This window comes from Tursiops truncatus, chromosome 7, assembly GCF_011762595.2.
Source record: "Tursiops truncatus isolate mTurTru1 chromosome 7, mTurTru1.mat.Y, whole genome shotgun sequence".
Lineage (NCBI taxonomy): Eukaryota > Metazoa > Chordata > Mammalia > Artiodactyla > Delphinidae > Tursiops > Tursiops truncatus.
In genome coordinates, this window is record NC_047040.1 from 62,594,544 (window position 1) to 62,618,920 (window position 24,377).

Here is a 24,377-nt window from a genome sequence, read left to right on the forward strand (position 1 = left end):
TTGAAGGGTTTCCCTTTCCACCCGGGAGGGGGGGGCTTTTGTGTTGATGAATGGGCCCGTCTGCGCGGCCAGAGTTTTGAGGGCTCGAATGGAGAAAGTTTCTGCTATGAAGAGCTGTAAACTTCTCTCAAGTCGTCGGGGAGTTTTCGTTTTTTTACAGAAACAGGCGAGGGAAAGAGGAGGAGCAAGTAGTGGAGAGAATAAAAATAGATGAAAAGGAGAGAAGACAAGCAAGTAGAGAGTAAAAGGGAGAGAAGGAGGGGAAAGAGAGAGCGGGGAGAGAGAGGGAGAGGGAGAGAGAGAGGGAGAGAGGGAGAGAGAGAGGAAGCTAGGGATGAATGGGAAGGGCGAGGAGGCAGGGGAAGCAGCGAGCTCTCTCCCTGGCTTTGCGTTGCTAGGTAGCAGCCAAGAGCTGCGTGTGACCGACCGCCAGACAGACAGAGCGAACTCTGCTGCCTCCACGGGGACTAATCTGTCTGTGGGGAATGGGAGACCCCCCCTTCCCCTCCTGCTCGGACAACTTAATTGCCCTACAATGAAAATGAAACCCCTATTGTTGTAGGATTAGCCAAAGCAATAAATTGATTTCCCTGGATCACATATTGGGATTGACGGGTGGGGACTGCAGAAGCCCCCATTGATGACGGAGAGAGGGGAGGGCTTGTGGATGGGCCGTGGCATGTATTCAAATGGTTAATTTGCTTTCTTTCCTCAATTCTTAGCGTAAGCTCCTTAGAAGGAATCAACTAAGTAATTATACAGCAACTCCTAGCAGTACCCATTGCAGACTTCCTGGGAAGAAGTTTGGAAACGCCAACAAATCCCACTGGTTGTGTAAAAATCTTTGGAAAAGGAGGGGAGGCAGGGGGAGAACGTCAATAATTCTAACTTTGAACACCTTTTCTCACTGTTGGTAACACAGAAAGAGGATTTATTATTATTGTGGAGGGTTTACTGCAGTGCTTAGGGTTATATATATCTCGTGTCCTAAATATAGCCATAGGATTTACTGTATGTTCCTGTCAGTGCCTGGCAAAAGGAAATGTTGTCCGGATTCAACTGGGATACATCTGGGTTGTCCGCATACAACCAAAACAGATGTTCTCTTCCCTGGAGTGATGGTTTAGTCACCAAATAACCTGTACTTACTCTTCTTGGTAGTTTAGACCCATCCATCTTTCATTCTATAATAATAATAACATAATAATAATATGTATAGTAATAGTAACATATCATATACTTATATATGTGGCAGGCCCTGTTCTAAATATTTTACACTTCTTGACATTTAATCTTTACCATACCACTTTGAAGTAAGTACTCTTACTATTTCAGTTTTACAGATGGGAAATGGAGGCATAGAGCAATTAACTTGCCCAAGGTCATGCTGCTAGGAAATCACAGAGCTGTGAGGCAAATCCAAGAGATTCTGACTCCAGAGGCTATAATTTAACTCCTACTGTATGTGGCTCTCTATCTCTTTTGTACCAAAAATGTCATGCCCCCTAAGTTACTGTCCGCATGTGAAATTACTAAGGAAACTGAGGGGCATTTTGCAAGTTTTTGCCACATAATGTAAAATCTGCTTACTGCTCATAACTAGATATTTTCAGAAACTCTTTTCTGGTTTCTATCACCTGAATCCTACTATCCTCACTCCCAGTCCTCCTTGATCATTTTTACATACATGTCCCCTGAATGTCCTCAGCCTGGGTGTTTAAGAAGATTTCTAGATTCCTGTTGTATTGATTTTTGATTTAGATGAAGTAAAGTATGATGACAGTGTAAATGCCCTTATTTTAGCATAAAATATTTCAGGTAAGATCTTACTGCAAACTTTGTATCATTAGAAGTTGGAAAGAGTGTCATAGTTAGTCTTTCAAAAAAATCACATATCTGTAGCTAAAAATTATTTGCATTGTCCTCTATTTTGTATAATGCTGTTTAAGAAAAAAAAAATGTGGGAGGGCCTGAACTCCATCAATGGCTTCACTACTTTCTAGCTGTGTGACCTTGGGGAAGTCATTTAACTTTTCATGGCTCAGATTGCTTATCTGTAAAATTGGTATGCTGATGAGAGAATCTATTCCATGACATTTTACGAACATAAAGAGATAAATGTGCTTAGTGTGGTGTAAGGCATGGTAGACAGTTTTCATAAATAAACTAGCAGCTCTTTTTATTATATTGATCAACAATAAATGTTACTTTTTTTTTTTGCTTACTACTCATATTTCTAATTTCCAAATGCACATAGGAAAGTCTTTAAGCATTTTCCATTTAACATTTCTTTGAGGAATTCCCAGATTCCAGGATGTGATTTGAAGTTTTTTGAGAAAATGGTATTGATTCTCAGGACAATGATATTCTTTCATCCAACAGAAGTTTGGTTGTGCCCTTACTGGTATCAGCTTTTATGACAATTACATCTTTGGGTGCAGTTTATATGGTTAAAAGGATTGTGTGGCCAACAACAAACAGGCAACATTTTGGTTCCATCACATCTCTGATACCTGCTTCTGCTTTCATTTCACAGCAGTTGGCTTCTCTTTCTCTAATTGAAGTTCTTCCTTGCCAGTCTTTGGGGCTTCTGCTTAAACTCCCTTCAACAGTGTGCTTGTCCTGTTTTAATAGAAACTTTAATAACCTTAGATATCAACTGGTCTTCTTGCATTATTTTATAGATAAGTAACTAAACCCTGGAGGGAGACTGAAAGGGAGTGAAAGGGTGGGGATTAAGTGCCTTGCCTAAGGGCATATGACCTGTGATAGAGCCAGGATCTGAACCTGAGTCTCCTCTCCTCATTCTACAGGACCTTTTTTAGAGACATGTCCTCTAAATGTCCCCAGGTTGAGGAAATTTCTAGATTCCTTTTTTGTTGATCCTGACTTATCAGATGAGGCAAAGTATGATGAAGAGATTTGATCTTGGCGAATCTTCAGTTGGCTGGGTCACCTGTCTCAGGCCTAAGCTGAATCTTATGATAACCATGTGTTTTTAGCTTGGTCCAGAACTTATGCCATGTCAGCACCCCAACTCCCAAAGTCTCTGCCTCTGGATCCATTTTTCAAAACCTTGGGCCATCAGAGCATATTCCTGAAGGTCTCTGGGTTTTGTAGTGAAGGCTGCTACATGACTAGATTTTTAGTCTTATTCAAGGTAATTATTCGGTCATGGTTAATCACTGTCCATGTTCTTTAGTCATGTGCTCTAAGAACACTGACAGGTTTCAAAAAATGTAAATTAAAAGTTAAAGAAATCATTTTAAAATAATGATATCAAGAACTTAAATGTATTTCCCATGTGACTAGAAGCACATTGCAATGTTGTCTTTGGGGTTTCTGCTAAGTCCTAGTAGCTAGAACAAGGTATGTAGAAAGTTGAGGTGCTTACAGCAGTTTGTTGAATTGAAAAGAGTTGGTATAACTCAAATAGTTATATCATATTCTATTAACTTTGTGATCTTGAGGAATTAAAAAAAATTGTCACCACTGTGGCATTCCACAAACATTTATTAATAAGTATCCACAGTGTGCTAGTGAGTCAGCAGTATCAACACTGCAGAAAGGTTAAGGAGGATGAGAACTGAAAAGAGGAATCTAGGTTTCACAATTAAAATGGTCTGCAACTTTGCCTTTAAGATTCTGAGATCGTCATTCTCTAGTTCCTAATAACTCTGGCTATGATCTCACCAATATTAGAAAGATTTGACATGTTCCAGCCTCCGTGTTTTGGGCTGCTTCTTTAGAATGATCAGGTTGGTAGATGTTTTGAAATGTCAGAGACATTTCTTTGATGCTCCCCATGTTTCTATAGGGGTCTGTGCAAATGTTTCCTAATTGATTTCTTGACAGTCTTAGCATTGTGAGACAAAGTAGGAAGAGTGTGAGATTTTGGGGTTAGGGGATCTGGGTTTGAAACTTGCCCCTGCCGTTTGCTATCTGGGAAATTCATTACAGTGTACTCAACTGCTCTGGCTTGGTTTTATCTGTAAAACAGGCATATGTCTACCTGATAGGGTGGCTATGCCAATTAACTGAGGTGCGTGTGAAGTGTTCTTTACACTGTGAGGTCTCATATATTCTTCTATCCATCATTACTGCCTTCTTCAAGGATCTAACTTTTTCCAAACTTGAGGAGAAGATATTGTATCTTGGTATCCTTTTTTTATTTTTATTTTTTTAATACAACCGATCCTTTGAGTGATATTCCTGGGCATGTTTGACATAGTGCTTTAGTGACTACAACAACTTTACATAGTAGTCTAAATTCTCATGTTTGTGAATGACAGAAACCTAAGTTAAACTGCTTGAAGCCAAAAGGGAAGTTTATTGAAATATGGAATTGAAAAGGTAGAGCCGTTAGGCTGAACCATATGGGATTTTGCTGTTTTTCTAGGTCAGAAATAGTCAAATATGGCAACTTCACTTGGTTCAACCTAGTACAAATGGGGGCTCAGCATATGTCATGCTGATCTGGATTCTCTTTCTATCTTCTGGCCCTGAGATGACTCTGTTCTCTAGCGTGTTCTTCTCTGGTGTTATAAGATGGCTGTTAATGGCTTCTGGAGCCACATCCTTTCATGTCATGTCCAATGGGAAAGAGCAAGAGTTTCTGTCTTAATTGTTCTCTGCAAAAGTCTCAGTTGCATTTCAGGGGCTCTGCTTAGGTCATAAGCTTATCGGAGAACCAATCACTGTATCCAGGGATGTGAAGTGTGCCTATAGCTTAGACTTGAGTCACATGCTTGGTCCCTGGAGTCATAGACTAAGGCTAGACCCCAGAGGGAAAATTGGGTAAGGCTCCCAGGAGAATTGTGAACAGATGTAGGGCTGCAAAAACAACATGCGTCTAGAACACCTTATCAGATAAAACCATTTTTCCACGTTATGTATGAAGACAGACTTGAAAAGGCTGTAGAAATTTCTCAAGAGCAGGCAGTCCTGGGGTAACTCAATAATTGAAGGGGGAAAAGTATTGGAAACATTTAAGGCAAAAGACATGGTGCTGTGTTTGTGTGGTCATGTTGCAACTAGAAGATTTGCTTGTAGCCTAAAGGATTCTTATTTGGAGCAGAACTTTGTGATGGACAGGAATGTTCTATAAAATGAGCTGAGAGATCAAAGCAAGGAGCTCTTGAGTCCATTGTAGGATTTCATTTTTCAGTGAGTCCTAGGTCCTTGCTCCTTTTCCAACTTACTTCATTTGTTTTTATTCCCAAGATGTTGTCCCTTTTCCAGGCACTAGACCTTGGCTGTGAGAAAGAGGTAGAGAGAAAGAAGAGAGAAGAAGGGTTTGGAGACATATTAAGATGCTTCTATGGAGACAAAATGCACCTTGGTGCAAATCTAAGAGTCCTTAGCATATACCCTAGGGTCTTCTTCTATAAATGGTAGAATAGTTGTCTTTCACACTTCACCGGATTAATTCAGAAATGCCAAACATTTGCACTCTATGCCGATGGTTATTTTGCTGGTCTTTAAGTCTTATTTCTAATATCATGTACCAAGAAACTGGAAACATCAGTTTCCTGGAAATATAAGTCTCTTCAAGAAAATGACAGATTAGACAATGTGAAGTTTCATGTTAAAATCTCTATGCTTTTGGTCATTAGCCCTCAGATCATGCCTAACCCCCAAGGTTATTGGAAACAGTGAGAAATGAATGAAAGCAGGAAATGTAATTACCATTCTGTGCATTGAAAAGTTAAGCCACTGTTACCATGGATACAATGGCTTGTTTATCGTCCAGATCTTGAGATCCCAAGTTTGGAAGCAATACCAGAGCTCTCCTTTAAGTTTATGTACCATCAGCCTCATGCAGATTCTTAGTAACTTTTAAAATAAGGCTTTACTCACTGATTCACATTAAGTAATAGCATACCTACTTTTGAGTGTCCAGCGGGTGTTGAGGAAACCCAATAAAGGGGAAGAAGACCGCAGCTACAATTCTGTTATGCTAGACTTTCTTGGATTCTCATATAAAAACATCCTGTCTTATAGTGTCAGAGATTTGCTTGTCACCTTGGGTCCAGTTCTTTGGTTTTTAATCTCATTAACAAGGAGAAGTTTTTCTCAGTAAAGGCTGAAAAATCGAAATTCATTATTTCAATAGGGAAATCCTCAAATAAAATTGAATTTAAGGATAGAAATCTTTTTCATATGTCAATCTTACCTACCTTTTAATCTCACTAAAGGGGAGGAGAAAATGCTAGTGTGTACTTCCACACAGGTTTGATTTTGATGTGGGAAGGGTGTGGAGGATACTTTTTGTTGCAAGAAACAGAAAACCCACCTCAAATTGGCTTAAACAATTAAGGGTATTTATTGGCTCATGTAAGTAAAAACGTCTGAGTCATAGCGGGGTTCAGGTGAGGTGCAGTCATGGCTCCAGTTCTCTCTCTTTGTATTTTTATTGACTCTACTCCCCTCTAGGTTTCAGCTTTGTTTTCAGCCTGGCTTCCCATATTGTTATATTATAGCTGCCAGGACAAATGGGGCTACATGTTTTCTTGATCCTATCTAAGAACAATTCAACTTTGAGAAGATTTCAGCTATGTTCTCAAAAGCGTTATTTCATCATGATTTATAGAATGCTATAATCTCTAGGGTCCCTAGATGGAAATCACCTAGCTTCCTACATTTGGCATATCATCAAAATCACATGGGGAGTTTTAAATGGTATGTAGATTCTTAGGCCAAAACCCACACTTACTAAATAAGAAGTATGGAATCTGTTTTGTTGAGTAATTCTGAGAGTCAGACAATTTGGGAAAAACTGATCTGGGTAACCTGTCTGATTTTAGTTTTGTAAACTGAAACTAATTTGCCATGGCAAATTCCTTCCAGTAGCAGTGAAGTATACTCTGTTAAATCTGTTCTTTCTTTTGGGTGGGGATGTTAAAAGGTAGTTAGAGTAAGGAGGAAAACTTCTCTTTTATATCTGAGGGTGATATGAAGTACTGCCCCCATTCCTGGCGGTCTCCTTTCCTGGCCAACATGACAGTCCCTCCCTGTAGCTACTATTTGTGTCTTAATTAGATTCTTTGTTCTTTCCCTGGACACCCTTGATGCCCTTCCTCCCACTCTAAGAACCTGAGATTCTTTGAGCTACTACTTCCAACTACTGTTGGAGGTCTTCTTACCCTTTTCCACCCAAGTCAGGGATTCATCTCAAGAGAATCCCGGGCAGAACTCATTGGAATCTAAAGCAGCCGTCTATGTTTGGTATGGGAGTATTGGAAAACCTTGTAGCTCATTCACTTTATATCCTAAGCCCAACTCTTTGTTGATCCCACTGGTACTTATAGTCCATTGCTCCTGCCACCTCTTCACTGCCCTTCAAATTCCTCAGTTATTCACTTCCTCAGCTTGTATTTTATGGCCCATCGTTAGCATCACTTCCTTGCCTCCACCCTCAGCAGTCTGGTCCTCTTTTCTCAAACCTCCATCCAACACCACCTGCTCAGACAACGTTGCTTCTTATAAACGTGAAAATAGACGCAATCAACAGAACTCCACAAACTCCCGTAGCTCAGCCATCATCACTTGAGCTTCAGCCTGTGTATTTTGTCTTTCCTCCTGTTACTCTGGATGAACTTTCCATGCTCTGTAGTGCAACCAGTTCATTCATGTTCTAGATCACATTCTCTCTCACCTCTCACCATTTGTCTCCTTTCATGAAATCTTCTTTTCCACACATTCCTTCTTGCTATCACCTATTTTCTCTGTTTCTTGGCAAAAATCCCTTGGCAGATTTGTCTTTTTTTTTTTTTTTTTTTGGCTGTGCCACACAGCTTGCAAATCCCAGCTCCCCAACCAGGGACTGAGCCCAGACCCTTGGCAGTGAGAGCACAGAGTCCCAACCACTGGGACCACCAGGCAGATTTGTCTTTATCCACTGTAGTTTCGCGTCAGTTGTTCTCAAATCCATGCCATTCAAGTTTTTTCCGCGCCCCCCCCCCCAACAGGTATGTCTTTGGCCAAGGTCACCGATGACCTCCATGTTGTTAAATCCAAAGATCCATTCTCAGCTCTCATCTTGTTTAGCTGATTAGCAACGTTGCACACAGTGTGTCCTGCCTTCCTCCATGAAACCACATTCTCCTAGTTTCCTTCCTTCCTTGCTGGCCTCTCCTTGGTTTCTCATGCTTGTTCTCATCCACCTTCCTGATTACTTTTCATCTCTATCTACATTACTTTGGTTGCCTCATCCTGTCTCTTTAAATACCATCTGTATGCAGACAACTTACAAATTTATGAGTGTAATCCAGACCCTACCCTAAACTCTAGTCCTATATGTCCAACTGCTTATTTGATATATCCACCTGGTTGTGCAATATAGTCATTTCAGACTTATGTCCAAAAACTGAACTCCTGATCTCCACTAATGCCCCAAACCTGCTTTCTCCATAGATTTCCCCATATTAGTAAGTGGCTTCTCCATCCTTGTTCAGACTCCAAACCTTGGACTCTGCTCTGACTCCTCTTTTTCTTTTATACCTCACATCCAATACGTCAGACAATCCCATTGTTTCGATCATCAGAATACATGTAGAATCCAACCACTTTTCGTCTTTACCACTACTGCATTGATCCAAGTCATGGTCACGTCTTACCTGGATTATTGCAATAGCTTCCCTACTGATCACCTGCTTCCCTTCTGTCCCCCTTCTGTCAACTCTCAACCCCCTTTTAGAAACCAGTCAGATCCTGTCACTCCTCTGCTCAAAAGCTCCAATGGCTTTTGTCCCACACTAGGTGGGTTTTCCAGAAACAGACACTGAGATGGAGTTTGGAATGCAAGATATTTATTCAGATCAGTGTCTGTGAAGGGAAGGGGAGGAAGCAGAAATAGGCAGAGGAAGAAACTGAACTGTAACAAGGTCTTGCTTGACCCAGTGGGGAGTTCTGGAGCTACAGTTGGCAGAGAGAGTGTTCTATGTGTCAGGCTGAAATGGCCTCCCTCAGTTGCTAGATGTGGCCTGCCCTGGCAAGGTACCTTATTCTACAACTGAGATGGACCTCAGAGGAGCTCAGTGTAGGTAGAAAGTCCTTCCCTGCAGCTGGTCCTTCCTTGAAGGGGAATCTGGGTGGTACATCTCCTCATCTACCTGTCTATCATTGCTTCCCAGCTCATAAAGAGTCAGTGTCCAAGTAGACCCTAACCATCTGGCCTGCACATCACCTCCCTGAACTATCTCCTTCTCTCTCCCACTCACGTTGCTCTAGGTGCAATGATATTCTTGCTTTTTCCCCAACGCAGTGAGCACCTTAAGGCCTAAATACTGGCTTTCTCTCTTCCTGAACATTCTTGCCTCAGACTGTGTATGACTTGTCCCTCACCTTCGATAGGTCACTGCTTATATGTCACTTTCTCAGTGTCACCTTCTCTGATTTTTTTCTCTTACTTTCTTCATTGCACTTAACACCCTCTGACATGATGGACATAATTTATTTGTTTTTTTTAATTTACTTTGTTGTCTCTTCCCTAAGATATGAATTCCAAGAGGGCAGGTATTTTTCTGTCTTATTCATTGACTTATCCCTAGTGTCCATAATAGGGCTAACTAAATACATACAAGTTGAATGAATGATGGATAGATGTCACCGTGAGTGCTAAAACCAAGAAGGGCAGCCTAAGCTCATCACCACGTCCTTGGTATTGCCAGCCCTTAATTCTGCCGGGCTTCTGGAGGCCTCATCAAGGTCCTGATGGGGAAAAAAGAAAATTGCTGTCTCTATCGAAACAAGTGGCTTAGCAACGCTGTTTCTCTCCATTTGACTCTCCCCCTTCCTCTGCCTCACTGCCCCCCAACTACTGATGAATCCCAGTGCATTTGATAGTAGCGGATTCTGCATCAGCCTTTTTCACTTCTACCCCAGACACTTGGTTACCCTGTGAGGATCCCCTGTACATACAGAATGGGGCTATTTTAGGGACAGATTTGATACAGTTGCTTCTACAAAAAGATAAGCCAAAGTTTTTAGACTTTATGTTAGTGGACTGTCATTCTGTGTTTAAACAGAACACAAAAGAAATCTGTCTGAGACCGTGGCACAGTGAAAACAGCCTTGATCAGACAAAAGGCCCTCTTTGAAGAGGGGAGTGGCTTCTCAACTTGGGGAGGCGGCGTAGACTATGGAGGAAAGAACATCACATGTCAAGTCAGGACATTCATGGGTCTTGTTCCTGATGAATGAACCAAAAATGGGCCCAACTGAAGAGGGCCAGACTGCTGAAAAATGCCTGTGGCTGCTTGTCCGTAGGCACAATCTTTCTCACTTTAGACCCCATTCTTTTTTTTTTGTTTTGTTTTTTAATTTGGCTGTGTCGGGTCTTAGTTGCAGCATGTGGGATCTTTCGTTACAGCACATGGGCTCTCTAGTTGTGGCATGCGGGCTTAGTTGCCCCACAACATGTGGGATCTTAGTTCCCTGACCAGGGATCGAACCCATGTCCCCTACAATGGAAGGTGGATTCTTAACCACTGGACCACCAGGGAAGTCCCTAGACCCCATTCTTTTGATAACTTCATAATGCAACCGTGACCAAATAGGTGAGAGGCAGAGGAGTGACTCAGTGACATGCATGTATGGGTGAAGAAGTTGGGAGAATGACCTGACATAACTACTGCTAAAAAATTTGAGTGCTTTCTATGTGCCTGATACAGTCCTAAGTGTTTTACAGGCGTAACTTTACCCACTTCTTTATTAACAGTTTGAACTTTATGGATAAAGGAGCAAGGCAAAGACAGGTGAGGTCATTTGCCCACAGCCATCTAGTTATTAAGTGGTGGAACCAAGATTTGAACCCAGAGTCCTTAATCTTATGTGTTATCACTGTGGGTAAGTAGGAGCAAGTGCAAGATAGCGCCTCTGTATCAATCAAACAAACCCTCATTTAATGGCTCATATTATGATCAGGTGACCTCATTTCAGAAGCTGGTACCTTTGCAACTCAACTCTTGGGCATTTTTGTGCTACTTTTGGCAGTCATTCATTCGTTCATTCATTACATGTCAATGGAGACTATATCATGCTTTGGCATGTGTAACTGGGTACAACAGAGGACAGAGAGATTCCTGCCACATGGGCCTATCCAAAACAGCTTACTCTTGAAGAGTACATTTCCATTTTAACCTAGTTTTCCCTCTATACTCTTTTGGTACTGGCTGATTCCTGCTTGCTGACTTTCTCCTATACTACCATTCCTTTATCTAGGAATGTCCTCTTCTCTATAGTTACACATCTTTTAATTCAGAAGACCCTTCCCCAATCAGAGAGTTCTATTCTAACTTCTTCTTTGGGATGGCGGTGATGTACAGATTTTTAAAGTCTGCTGTTGCTTAATACTGATGGAAAAATTCCTACTAAGTTCTCTTATTCAAAGTCCTAGAAGAAAGTAATGAACAACCAAATGAGAACTGAGACTCTTTACAGCTGAGAAGTTTAATCGTGTGGAGATGGGGAAGGCGTTTGCCTGTGGGCCGGAAGGGCGGGAAGGGCTGGAAGTGCTGAAACATCTCTTGGCTCCAAAGCATCTCTCACCCTGGCCAAAGATGTCTGCTCTGTCACCATTAGAGCCAGTTCTTTAGAGTAAGACACTCTTCCCCCCGAAACTCTGGTTAAAGTGAGACATGTTTACCCCGTCTGGTAAAGTAGTTCGTTGAGATAATAACGCACAGTAAACATTTGTCAGCGTGAGGTTCAGAAAGAATGAGACGCAAAGCTGATGGTTTGTTGCGGTGGTGGTGCGAAAGAAGGGAAGAAGGCACCAGAAGGTGAGTCCTGAAAGGGACCAACCTCATCTCCTAATTATTTTGCCTAAATCAGCTTTTCTGGGGAAAAAAGATATTATTGCTTGTGCTTTTCCCTTAGGGTGACATTATGGGGAGCTTCTGCTGTGAATCTGTCAAAAGGATATCAAAGATAGCACTTCTTACTTTCTAGTAAGGCTCTCCTTCCTCTAATTAGCTTAGCTGAAATACAATTGTTAGAACAAAAGGAAAGGTTGATCCTAAAAGCAACAAAGTTGCAGCACTCTATCAATCATTCCTTCGGGATTCATCGGCATCAGGTAAGGTTGAGAGGAAGCTTTTGGATTTAGTGTAAATGGAAGTTATAATTTTTCTAGACCATAATGATGACTATTGATAGGAAATCCAGTGTTCTTCCTTAGTTAGTATGCAATAAAAAAAACAGTTTGCAAATGAATAAAGTGAAATCCACACATTTCCCAAATCTGTTGCTAAATGGTTAATTTTTATGTACCACCACTTTGAATTATTTTTCCAGTTCACTTCTGGCATAAAAATTTACTTCTCCCCTAATATTTGGTGCAGCGAGGTGTTGAAAGAATTTGCTAAGTAATCACTGGAAGCTAAGATTCTAGTGAAAAACAAAATGCATGGTTTAAAAATTGAATGTACTAACTCGGAGACAGCAAAAATTAGATGCTTCTTGCTGTAAATAATTAAACCCAGCAGGGCAGACAGGAGAGAACATGGGACTTGAGCTAAGAAGGATGCATAGTGTATTGAACACTTTCACTTCCCTGTAAGGGAAATCAAAGAGGTCTTTAATAGTTGTTGCTGATTGTGAATATGTGCAACAAAATCCCACTGTAATCCAGATTTATTTTTCAAGCATTTTGCTTTGATTGAAGGAATGAGAAAGTGAAGGGAAGAGGAACGGTATTGGATTGAGGCCCTTTAGCCCTCTTTTTCTCTAGGAGGTCCAAGTGTGGTTTGTCACTGTGACCTGGGGCTTTGGTTCCCTTCAGGGCCTTCTTGCGCTGGGGTTGCATTGGTAGATCAAAGACAACTGGTTCTATTTTCTTGCCAAGAAGCAGTGGATATACTAATTGAGAAGTGGACTGACACGAGACACATGGGATGGATTCTTTCTGATTTTCTCTAACAGGGCTGGTTTCCTTAGTCTCCCTACCTCCTCCACTTTTTTCGAGGTGGGGGGCAAGTAATTGGCCTTAATTTTTCTATCTGTGTAAAAGGGAATAAGATTTTACAGCTTTCATACGGGTGGGCTTGAATATTAGCCTTAATGAAGTGCTTTATTTTATTATTTAAAAAATTAACGTAGGGCTTCCCTGGTGGCGCAGTGGTTGAGAGCCCGCCTGCCGATGCAGGGGACACGGGTTCATGACCTGGTCTGGGAAGATCCCACATGCGGCGGAGCGGCTGGGCCTGTGAGCCATGGCCGCTGAGCCTGCGCGTCTGGAGCCTGTGCTCCGCAATGGGAGAGGCCACAACAGTGAGAGAGAGGCCCGTGTACCGCAAAAAAAAAAAGAAAAAAAAAAAATTTAACGTAGACTAAAATGGTGTGTGTATAGTTCTATAAATTTTCATACGTGTATATATTCATGTAACCAGCACCGCAATTGGGATTAGAACAGTTTAATAACCCGCCACTCCCTCGATTCCCTTATGCTATTCCTTTGTAGTCACACCCTCCAAATAAAGTTTCTAAGTTCTTTTTCTGAAAACTCACTTTCCCACATGAAAGCCTCAATTTCTGCCTTTCATTTGTTCATTTTAATTCAGGAAGTGTTTCTAGCTCATTTCTGAAGTAATTCAAAATGACATGGGTGAATGGTAAGTTTGCAAGGCTGGTTTCCCCTTATTGTATGGAGGAAAAAACTGGAAAGATGGAAGCTCTTTCAGTATAGCCATATAGGAAAAAAATTGCCTAAACTTGGCTTGTTGCTAGATTGGAATCTGCAAAGAAAACACACGCAAGAAATCTCCCTTGAAGAGGAGGACAGAGGTTTATTTTTTATTTAACGATTTACCCCTTGACACCTGGGAAATGATTAGTTGATGTTTTCAAAGAAGATTAAGTCAGTGTGGTTAATTAACTGTGGTAATCAGGTGACTTAAATTAATTAACTCCTTGTTAACAATTTCCATCAATTTTGTAAATAAATGACTAAATCAGTAAATTATATTCTTAAGATTAAAGGCTTTATTTCCTGATTTATTTTATTGATGACAAATTAGAGATTTTTCTCCTCATCTCATTCCCTTCCTGCCAACCTGACAAATGAGAACTAGCTGGTTATAGTTCGAGAGGAACACACCAGAGTACCTTTTAATATGTGGTTTTAAGGAAAAGTCAGGCTAAAGGACACTTTTGCTCCTTCATCTCAGCACATTTTAAAAGATTTAGGGGAATGAAACTTAAGAAGTATGTACATAGCAACATTAAGGGAGAATGGAGGTAGCAAGTAATGATGAAACTCACTCCAGGATAAGCTTTTTACTATGAAGTTTTTAATGTTTTATTTTCTTTCTTTTTTCTAAGTGAAAAGTGAATGAGGGATATAATAACATGAGACAATTCGGCTTTGAGCTAGAAATAAATTTTAATGGATAATTAGGTGTTCTATTTAGAAGGAATTTATCAAAATGTTGGGATATAGTGATTGCATTAGTCAGTAAAGCTTGATTGCAGGTTTAAAATGCCATGCAAATATACAACTAGAATGTTCTTACTTTTTAGAATCTTTATAATTGAAAATTCCCTTCCCTGCTTACATGATTATGTCTTGGTCTCCAATGAAACATGTGAGCTGGAACATTACCCACCTGTCCCCCATGCCCTCAAATATGCCATTGCATTTTCTGAAAGGCATTGAACACTCAGGGGATTTGCATTGTGAGACAGATGCTATAGGGTTATTTAGGATTCCTTCTAGAAGGAATATTTGGCATCTTGAATAACTTTTGAGGAGCTACAATATATTTACATATTTGCAAAAATTCAATGCTAAGATCACTCCATTTTATAAAGAGAAAATTCCTACAGTTTTCTTGAAGGTATAGAAGGCAGCCTCAATTGTGGGAATGAGCTGAAACCAGTGATGTAAATTTACATCTCTGACTGCTAAGCAAAATTTTGGGGTCTTCCTACTATTATGGAAGCTCTCTGGCCACGCCCTCTGCCCCCTTCTCCACCTACCCAAGGATCCTCAATCTCAAGGGTCTTCCCTGGATGTAGTTCACCTGTGGCCAAACCTTCCTGGTCTGGGGCGCTGCCTGGTGTTGTTGGAGTTTTGGAGATTTAGCTCTGTCACGTTCCAGATGTGCCCCTCTGGGCTATTTGACCTCTCTGAGCTTCAGTCTCCTGGACTACTTAGTAATTTCTACTCCACAGGTTCCTGGGAATATTTAAAGGACCTTGTGAGCATGCAAGGTCCTGGCACTTGGTGAGCCTTCAGTAAACATTTAACCCCACAGGGAACCTGATGCTAAATCATTCATAGTTGACCAGCTCTTGGTTAGGTCAATGCAGCAGAGCAGCCACCATGCTGTGTCTTTTGAAATAAAGGAATCACTTGTCACATTCTCTATCCATAGAAATTGTTGAGGAAAAAATACAGGTTTTTTTTTTTTTTTTTTTTTTTTTTAGGAGGGGGAACTGTCAAACAAGGAAGCATTAGAAGACAGGCGTTGTATCTTGCCTTTCTACCCCCCAAGAACATTTACTTGGACTTTCACCTTTAGGGCTTGAAAGCACAGACCCCAAATGTCACGTGACGTAGTATTTCAAACTTCTCAATGGACTCAGTGTTTCCATTTCGTGTGTCCTGTACCTACTTCCTGTAAACCTGGTCCTCTGCAGAGTTTACTGGTGATGTCTCTGTAACTCTGAGAACAAGAATGATAGAAGCATGGGTCTAAGTAGAGCTCAGGTGTGCCCTCTGGTCAAGGAGAAAGCTCTCCAGAGGGAAGAGTACGTTAAAAGATGAACACTTGGCTTTGTGAGAAGTTTTAATCAGACCACGTAAAAATCATAGTCAATGTTATAACAGTTCCTTATTATTCCGTAAAAATAGAAAAGAGTCAGTGAGAAGTTTAAGAGGTGAAAAGCTATCAGTCAATCCAGATTTGGTTCATAATTACAGTGAATACATTGACGTATTTATTCCACATTTACTGAGAGCCTATTGGGTCCAGAACTGAAGACACAAAGATGAATAAGACATGTACACAAACAGTTGTGCTACAAGGTGAGAGGTGTTGTCATAGAGGTTTGGGAGCACAGGGAAGGGAGTGAAGTCAAGTGGACCTGAGGGGGCCAAGAGCCAGGGAAGAGTGCCTGATTTGCTATTTGAACAGTCTTTTTTTTTTTTAATTCTAATCAAAAGAGCAGCCATCCTAATTGAAGAAATATTTTTGTTTCCCAGTGTGGATTTAGATGTAGTTCAGAAATTGACTCCCTATATCAAATGTATACGTATGCTAAGCTAACCAGTCCACTACTTTATTTTTTTATTTTTTGAATTTTATTTTATTTATTGAACAGAGTCTTGAGGAGGGTGTGTTGGCAGGAGATGGAGCTGGGAGAGCTGACTCTGGTGAGACTAGAGGACTTTGTGTGTCAAGCTAAGCAGTTTGGTGCCTTTGAAAAAAATGTAAGCTGGGAAGCACAATGGTTAGACTTAGATTTTTTTTTTTTTTTTTTTGAAGATAATGCTTTCGCCATGAGGCAAAGCAGATCAACCAGTTAAATTAGAGAATTACTGTAATTATCTGAGAGACAGATGATAAGGGTCGAACTAAACTTGTGGACCTGAAGGTGACCAGAGGGAGAAAGAGTCATTGTGGAATACAGAAAAAGCTTTTATTTGTTGCTGTTTTTGATAATTCCCATTATTTTTTTTATTTTTTATTTTTTTGCGGTACGCGGGCCTCTCACTGCTGTGGCGTCTCCCGTTGCGGAGCACAGGCTCCGGACGCGCAGGCTCAGTGGCCATGGCTCACGGGCCCAGCCGCTCTGCGGCATGTGGGATCTTCCCCAACCGGGGCACGAACCCGTGTCCCCTGCATCGGCAGGCGGACTCTCAACCACTGCGCCACCAGGGAAGCCCCCATTATTTGTTTTATAAGTTCATACGTGTTATTTATGGGAATATTAGACATGTGTTTTCAATGTACATTCATAAATACTTGATGGTATTATCTTGAATCCCCTTATCTGAAAAAGTTCTAGCATATTGGGTATGGCAAGTGATGTTTTCCTTGGTTTTGTTCATTGATTCCTAGTTGGTACAGCTTCCTTGCAGAGTATCTGGAAATGTGTAGGGGCATTTTTGGGGCTGTCACAGTCCCTGGTTGCCACTGCTAACATCTAGAGGGCAGACAAGGATGTTAAACCAGCTGCAACACACAGGACAGTTCCACACTACAAGGAATCGTCCAGTCCCAAATGCCAATATTTCTTCTGTCAACCAAGGGCCCATATTGGTTGATACGGAGTGGACAAAGAGGCAGGAAGGAATAAATACTGGTAATAAGGGCTGACATTTGTTGAAACTTATTATGTGTCTGGGATATAGTCACCAGAATTATAGCATTTAGTCCCCATTTTACAAATGTGCAAACTGAGCCGGAGTGGAGGACTATCTCTGGATCTTGCATTTTTTTTTTTTTTTTTTGTGATATGCGGGCCTCTCACTGTTGTGGCCTCTCCCGTTGCGGAGCACAGGCTCCGGACGCGCAGGCCCAGCGGCTATGGCTCACGGGCCCAGCCGCCCCACAGCATGTGGGATCTTGCCGGACCGGGGCACGAACCCGTGTCCCCTGCATCGGCAGGCGGACTCTCAACCACTGCGCCACCAGGGAAGCCCTGGATCTTGCATATTTAACTTTAATTCACAAGTATAAGCGGAAAAGGAGAAAAACATTTTCTTTGTGCACTTGCAGTTAATCAAATCTCAGGATCCACCTCCAGGAAACATTTCTTCCAGTTCCAGAGAATATTGGCAAAGCATCACCTTCCAGTATTTTTTAAAATATGGAAAATATTTGGTGACATTAAAAAAAAAATAGGGTGGCATTATGGATTGGGAGAAACTCTCATTTGACAGCAAAACAGTTGGTGCTCCATAAATGCGTGGTGAATTGAACGGACTCCATGGAGGCACTCCGTGGCTTCAGAGGGTGCCAGGATCTTACAAATTTATTTTTTACTTCACATAAAAGGAAACCTGCTTCAAGCACAGTCTTGGTCATTTGAAGGCATGTGTCCGTGACATAGGATGAAGAATGTGCCTCCTTCTTGGTCATGCCCTACACTTTCCTGCCAGTTCCAGTTTGTTCCTTCTGCCAGGCACACCCTCCCCTCAGACCCCCATATCGTAGCTTAAAAGCACCTTCCTCCACAGGGCCTTTCTTGATCTCCACTGAATGTTATCTGAGCCTCTCTCACAGCACTTATCATCACACCATGAATTACAATTATTTATGTATGTATTTTATCTCTTCCTCTAGAATAGGACCACTGATGCTAAGAGTTATGCATGCTTCCTCTGGTATCCTGTGTCTGGCACAGAGCCACGTGTAAGCAGGAGCTCAAGAAATCTTTGTTTAGAGGAAAGTTCTTTTAAGAACTCCATGAGTTGTAGTAAAGCAACTCTGTCCCCCAGGGGAGGTGATAGGCATGCTCTACTGTGGATCGCTGTTGCAGAGAGGATTTTGTTTGGCTTTGTTTCTCCCTAACGTAACCAGCAATAGGAGGCTGGCTTGGTACTTCCATGGTATCATCAGGGACCTAGGTACCTATCTTCTTGCTCCACCATCCTCTGCTGGTGGCTTCCATCCTTAAGGTCACCTCATTGTCCAAAATAGTTCTGTAGCCATAGCTACTTCTGCTCCATGCTTGGTGCGGAGGAGGAAAAAGAAGGGCATGCCTTCGCTCTTTAAAGGACACTTCCCAGAAGTCCTACGTAACCCTATTGCTTGCATTTCATCTCATTGATCAAGACTTACTCCGGTGACCATACTTAGCTGAAGTCTGGGAAATATAGCCTTTTGGCTGCACACACTGTTCACCTGAATAAAACTGGGATTCTGTGTCTGAAGAGGAAGGGGAATGAATATTGTGGTAGACTGTTGTGGTCCTGGCCATAGATGGTCAGGTGACAGTGGGCATTTGTTACACTTTGAGGACCACATCTTTGTAAAGACATTTGAACTGAATTTGGAGGACAGAAAAAAGGATGATGAGAGAGCCAGAAACCATGTTACGGGAGGAATGATAGAAAAACTGGGGATGTTTCTTTTGGAGAAGAGAAGAATCAGGGAACAATGGCTAGCTCTCTCTTCCGATATTCAAAGGACCATCACATGGAAGAAGGATAAGGCCTATTTTTAATGATTCTAAAGGATAAGAAGGGAATTGTAGGCACATAGCCTGCACCAAGAGAAGGCTGGAGTTTGACTTTAATGTCTCTTTTAACCTTTGACCTTATAGAGATGTATACTATATACATGCATCTGTGAGTCTGATTTTGAGGTTAGAAATATTGCTTGTTCTATAGTTGCTTTGTTATCAGAATCCCCTTTTCTCAGTGGTTGCTGTAGTGGTGCTACTGCATTGGCAGTTTATATTTTGAAAAGCTCAGGACTTTTCCTTCTGTGAGGTGTGGGCTCTGTCTCCTTTATGCTTGGTCATTTTCAAAATGTCATCGAGAGTCAGAAACAGTTTCCACACTCAGGCTGAAGTGAGGAGAATTCCTAGGTTGTAGATACTAATATCAGGGCTTAAAAATTCCATATTGTCTAACTTAGTAATTCAATAAATATTGTCACTATCAATTTTGCACTAAGATATCTGTGCTTAGGCAACTGGTTAATGTTATTTAGTTAAACATGAATTCTTTTAAATTATTACTAAACATTTTAAACATCTGAAATGTAGTTGCTGTAATGTCTTAAAAACAGAGGCATTATCAGCCAGAGAAATAAACTAGCAGAGTTAATTTATCTCACTGAATAGTGATTTATTTTTGAAACTGCATAGATGTGTACCTGAAAACTTGCCTATCTTTGTGAATTAAGTTCTATTTTTCTAGTTCAGTTTCATTTTGAATATAGATGTTTTTCTTTTGTGAACCTCAGATATAAGAAATAGTTAAGGAGAGAGTATAATTTAAAATAGAAGCGATAATTTAGTAATTAGATAATATGAAATTTCTGTATTAAATCAGCTTTTTTGGGGCAATAAGCTATAATTCTAATTAGGGTAATTTAAAAAGATCTTCAAACTGGGTTGCAGATTATGAATACAGAAGTGCTAGAATATAAGCAAATATATATTAAACAAACAAACAAAACCCTGAAAAATTCAAAGGGGGACCATATACAGAGTTTAAAGGATCAGAAAACACCTGCCTAAAAATAGTAACAATAGCTAACGTTCGTTGACCATGTCCTTATGTGTCAGGCCCATACTTCTTACACTATTTCCATTTTAACATTATGAGTAGGAGCTCTTATTATCCTCATTTTTAGATGAGGAAACAGAGGCAAGGAAATTAAATAACATGCTCACTCACCATAGTGTTAGGAAGAGGTGGAGCTGGAGTTTGAACCCAGGTGTAGATTTCAGGGGCTTCTCTCTGGAAATTTACTTGGGTTTCTGAGCAGCCTTTCCTCTTCCCTCCCTTTCCTCACCCCCCAGTCTTAGAGTAGTATATCAAGCATTCAGCCATCTGGTTATTCAGACTTTGTCTCTTAAACTTCTGTAGAAAAGCTTTAGACATGCTGGGCTGAATGGAAGAAGGGAAATATAGACTCCTATACTTGAGATGCATTCCTACAGGTGTGATGGAAAGTACACCTCCAGGAAAACATATCAAGTCCATTCCTTAGTCAGCAAGCTTTGAAATGTTGGGCTTCCATGGTTGTGTGTGTGTGTGTGTGTGTGTGTGTGTGTGTGTGTGTGTGTATGTGTGTGTGTGTGTGTATCTGTGTACATGCATATATACACAGATACACACATACACATTGGGTGGAGCCGGTGAATCTTGTATTTCCAATGGAAGGAGTTCTTTGAGTTACGTAGATAAGGGGTTTCAGTTTACAAAAGAACCAATACTACAGTGTTTCAATAAATCATGTTCATTTGTTACTTGATTCTCTAGGCCTTTGGAGTCATTCCTTTTGCAATATTTCCTTAGGGCCCTTTTCTTCAGCCCAGATTAATTTAAGACACATTACACTGATTTGAGATGTCACCAGTTCTCCTGGGAAACCCTTGGACTGTATTTTCAATGGCCTGTGCTTTTATGGAAAAATGCTGTCTCACTGCCGATGAGGCTTCTGGTGTCAGCAAAGACAGTTGATCACGTACCACATTAGAAGCCCTGATAAGGTCCACTATCCCCCTAGAATCTGTGCCATCAATCTGGCGAGGAAGGTATTTGGGCATTAGAAATGCCTAAAATGCCACAATTAGAAAATTCACTTCTTTGAGGGCCTCCTGTTTTCTGCTGAAAGTACCAGTATCCATAAAGGCTTTAAAACTCAAACTTTCTTGTGAATAAGTTCATCTGGGTGCAGATTTGGGGGCTCAGGGTCGAGAGCCGTGAAAACTCTGGCCACGTTATGGGGATCTAAGGGAGAGAGAGGAAAGGATTTTTAGACAAGGGTGAGGGAAATGAAGCAGAGGTAGGACCCTTTAACTAGATAAGGCCCTAATCGCCTCATTCCTGGACTATCAGAAGAGCCTTTTAGATTTAAGCTGCTTTTGCCTCTTTGTAACTTTACCGACCAAGCTTAGTGAGCTGTTGAGTGCTCTTAGTAAACAGAGTGACCATGGTCCTTCTAGGGGAAGAGCTGGCTTCACTTAGTTTCTGGCAGGAGGTGGGCTGGCTGTGTGGGCTTGCAGGAGGACAGCCAAAGTTGTCGTGTGTTTGCTGTCTTTACCGGAGTCACCTGACAGTTGTTATTCTGTCTCCTTGAGAGCGCATAGATAAATGGTCTTCCAGAGCCTCAACATGCTGTTGGATTGAATTGAGTTTGGAGCCTTTGCTCTGTGAGGTGGAGACTGTTTAGGAGGGTGGCGAGATCTCTCTGTTTCATTACGAGGGAAGCCTGATGCTGGGGTCATGGCAATGATGGGATATTTTATTCCTCCTTTTGGAAGGGTTGGGTGTCTAGGTTCACGTAAATCCATTCTTATTCAACCAGAGAGAAGGTAATAACTGAAGGCGATAATCAAGTTTTCCTTCGAATGTACTGCAAGGCATAATCACAAATGATTTTAGTCAAAGAATGTGTGCATTTGTAGCATTTTTCTATTATGTAAGAGAACGTTTAGAAACCAGGATAATGAATATCTTAGCATTTTAAGGAAGAATTTGAAATTTCATTGTTTTGAACCTACGCCCTGGAGAATTTATGAGCTTTCTAAATGAAGAGCTTTTTAGCTTAGCTTCAGTTGATTAAAATCCTGGATTTCTTTATGTCCTCAGTTCTGTGCCATATGTTGAGGCGAGCACTGAGGTCAATGGGAATACTTTTATGACCATCAAAAGGTCACCGTGTCCAAGTTTAACGTGCAGTATAATGATTTAAAGTCCACTCTGGGAAAGCCTCTGTATTTATCATCGAATTTTGTGTGTGTGTGTTGAAATTATACACTTACGGTATTCCACATGAAGACTCCAGAGGCTCACCTGAGATCGAGTGATTTAAAATAGACAAAGAATAAAAATGCTTCTTGTAGGAAAATAGGAAAATGCATAAAGGAGAAAATAGGAAACCAGTGGCAAGCTTGGTGTTGGCCCTAGCTTGACCTGTGTGTCCTAGGATAAATCTTGATTTTCAGTCTTGCCCTTGACCTCAGACTGGGCCAGTGGCTACTTTGTTCATGGACAGGCAACCACCATCCATCCTTCCTCTAAATGCTGAGCCTCCCACAGGCAAGGTGGCTCAGGCTTTGGGAGTTTTCTCTCATTTAATTATTAAGGGGACAAACAGGTCTTATCTGGTGAAGACATTGGTCCCCAAATATTTTCCTTCCTAGGCTGTTAGAATGTTTGAGATGGATGAGAAGTGGGTGTGCCCAGGAGGGAACCACCCTTCATGGAGGGACTGCTGTACTTCAGGCTTTATGCTAGTGGTTTACAGGGACCTCTTTAATCCTCACCAGAACCTGGTTTTGCGGGTCAGAAACTTTGCCGGTAAGGAAACTGTGTATCAGAGTTTAAATCCCAGTTCACCAAGCCAAGTCAGTTAAGCAACAAATACTTACTGACTGAAGATTTAATGTTGAATAAGACAAACAGTTCCTGCCCTCATGGAACTTTTTGAATGGTATGGAGACAGTAGTCAGTGCTACCCATGTGTCCTGGTTCTTAGTCTAGTATTTTCTCCATCACTATCTTCTTATTTCAGCACTTATTGAGAAATCTGAATTTCTTACTGGACTTGATTTAAATTGTCTTTATTATAATACCTAAGAACCTATATTCTGAATATCAGTTCATTCATTCATTGTCTAAGTCAGCACTGTATAATTCTAGATGCCCAATTTCCAGACTTAAGACAGCCACTGAAAACTCTGTTCTTGACCAAATCCCTCATATCAGTTTATTTTCTTGTAATTACTTTTTTAAAAAGTGTAATGCAGACAAGATTCCAGTGAACAATTGTTTTAATTTGTTTGTGTCAGTTAATAGAGATTTTATTGTATGTACTTCCTAGTATAGTTTATTACTGAAACGATTACATTTTTCCAGCATTAGAATTCTAAGATTCTATTTTAATGCATGGTTAACAGTTTCTATTTATTGTGACAATAAGTTCTTACTGTCACTACTTATTGATACTTAAAATACAGATTAGGTGAAATCTTAGGAAATATATGCTACCTTTTTTCTTCCTGCTTTTGACAGTCATTGCAGATAAACTGTAATTTTATTTAAGCTGCTCTTAATATTGGGGGAATTATAAATTCACCATATATAGTCGGAAACCCAAACACCATTTCATTACACATTGGGTATCAGTGGGTGACATATAATATTGTTGATTCTGTGTCAACAAGCTATTGAGTTTCACATTATAACATGAAGTGATGACATTTATAGAGCCTGGAAGTCATTTGGAGACCCGTAAATGTTGTTTAAGCCCAGGCATAACAAACCGGGGCCAAAGAACTCCTGGTTTAACAGATAACCTGCTGGTGAGGCATGTCCTGAAGTTCTTTTTGCTCAATTGCTAAAATCAGTATAGTAGAGGAGACACAGGAAATTTCGTGTCATTTTACCATGAAAATCTTTGTAAATGTAATAAATCCTATTTTATAGACTCTCAAGTTAACAAAATCAGCTTTACCTTTGACTCTATAGGGAAACTAAAGTCGTGCTTATGTTAGCAAATTGCTTACAATAAAAATTACAGATTTTGATTTGTGGAATTAGATATTCTCCGGTAGCTTTCTTTTTCTCCCTCCTATTTTTTGTGGGGGAAGGTATAGAGTACTCTCTACTACAGAGTAATGCTGGATATAAATGTTTTGTATAATATGGGTGGGGCGGGGGGGGAGGGGCAGTCCCATTCTTTATT

At 40.8% G+C, this 24,377-nt stretch overlaps 1 protein-coding gene across 1 annotated transcript in view; it reads left to right on the top strand.

The window, feature by feature from the left end:
* LRP2 (LDL receptor related protein 2) overlaps positions 1–24,377 on the top strand; it is a 198,196-nt gene that overhangs the window by 680 nt on the left and 173,139 nt on the right. The window lies entirely within an intron of this gene.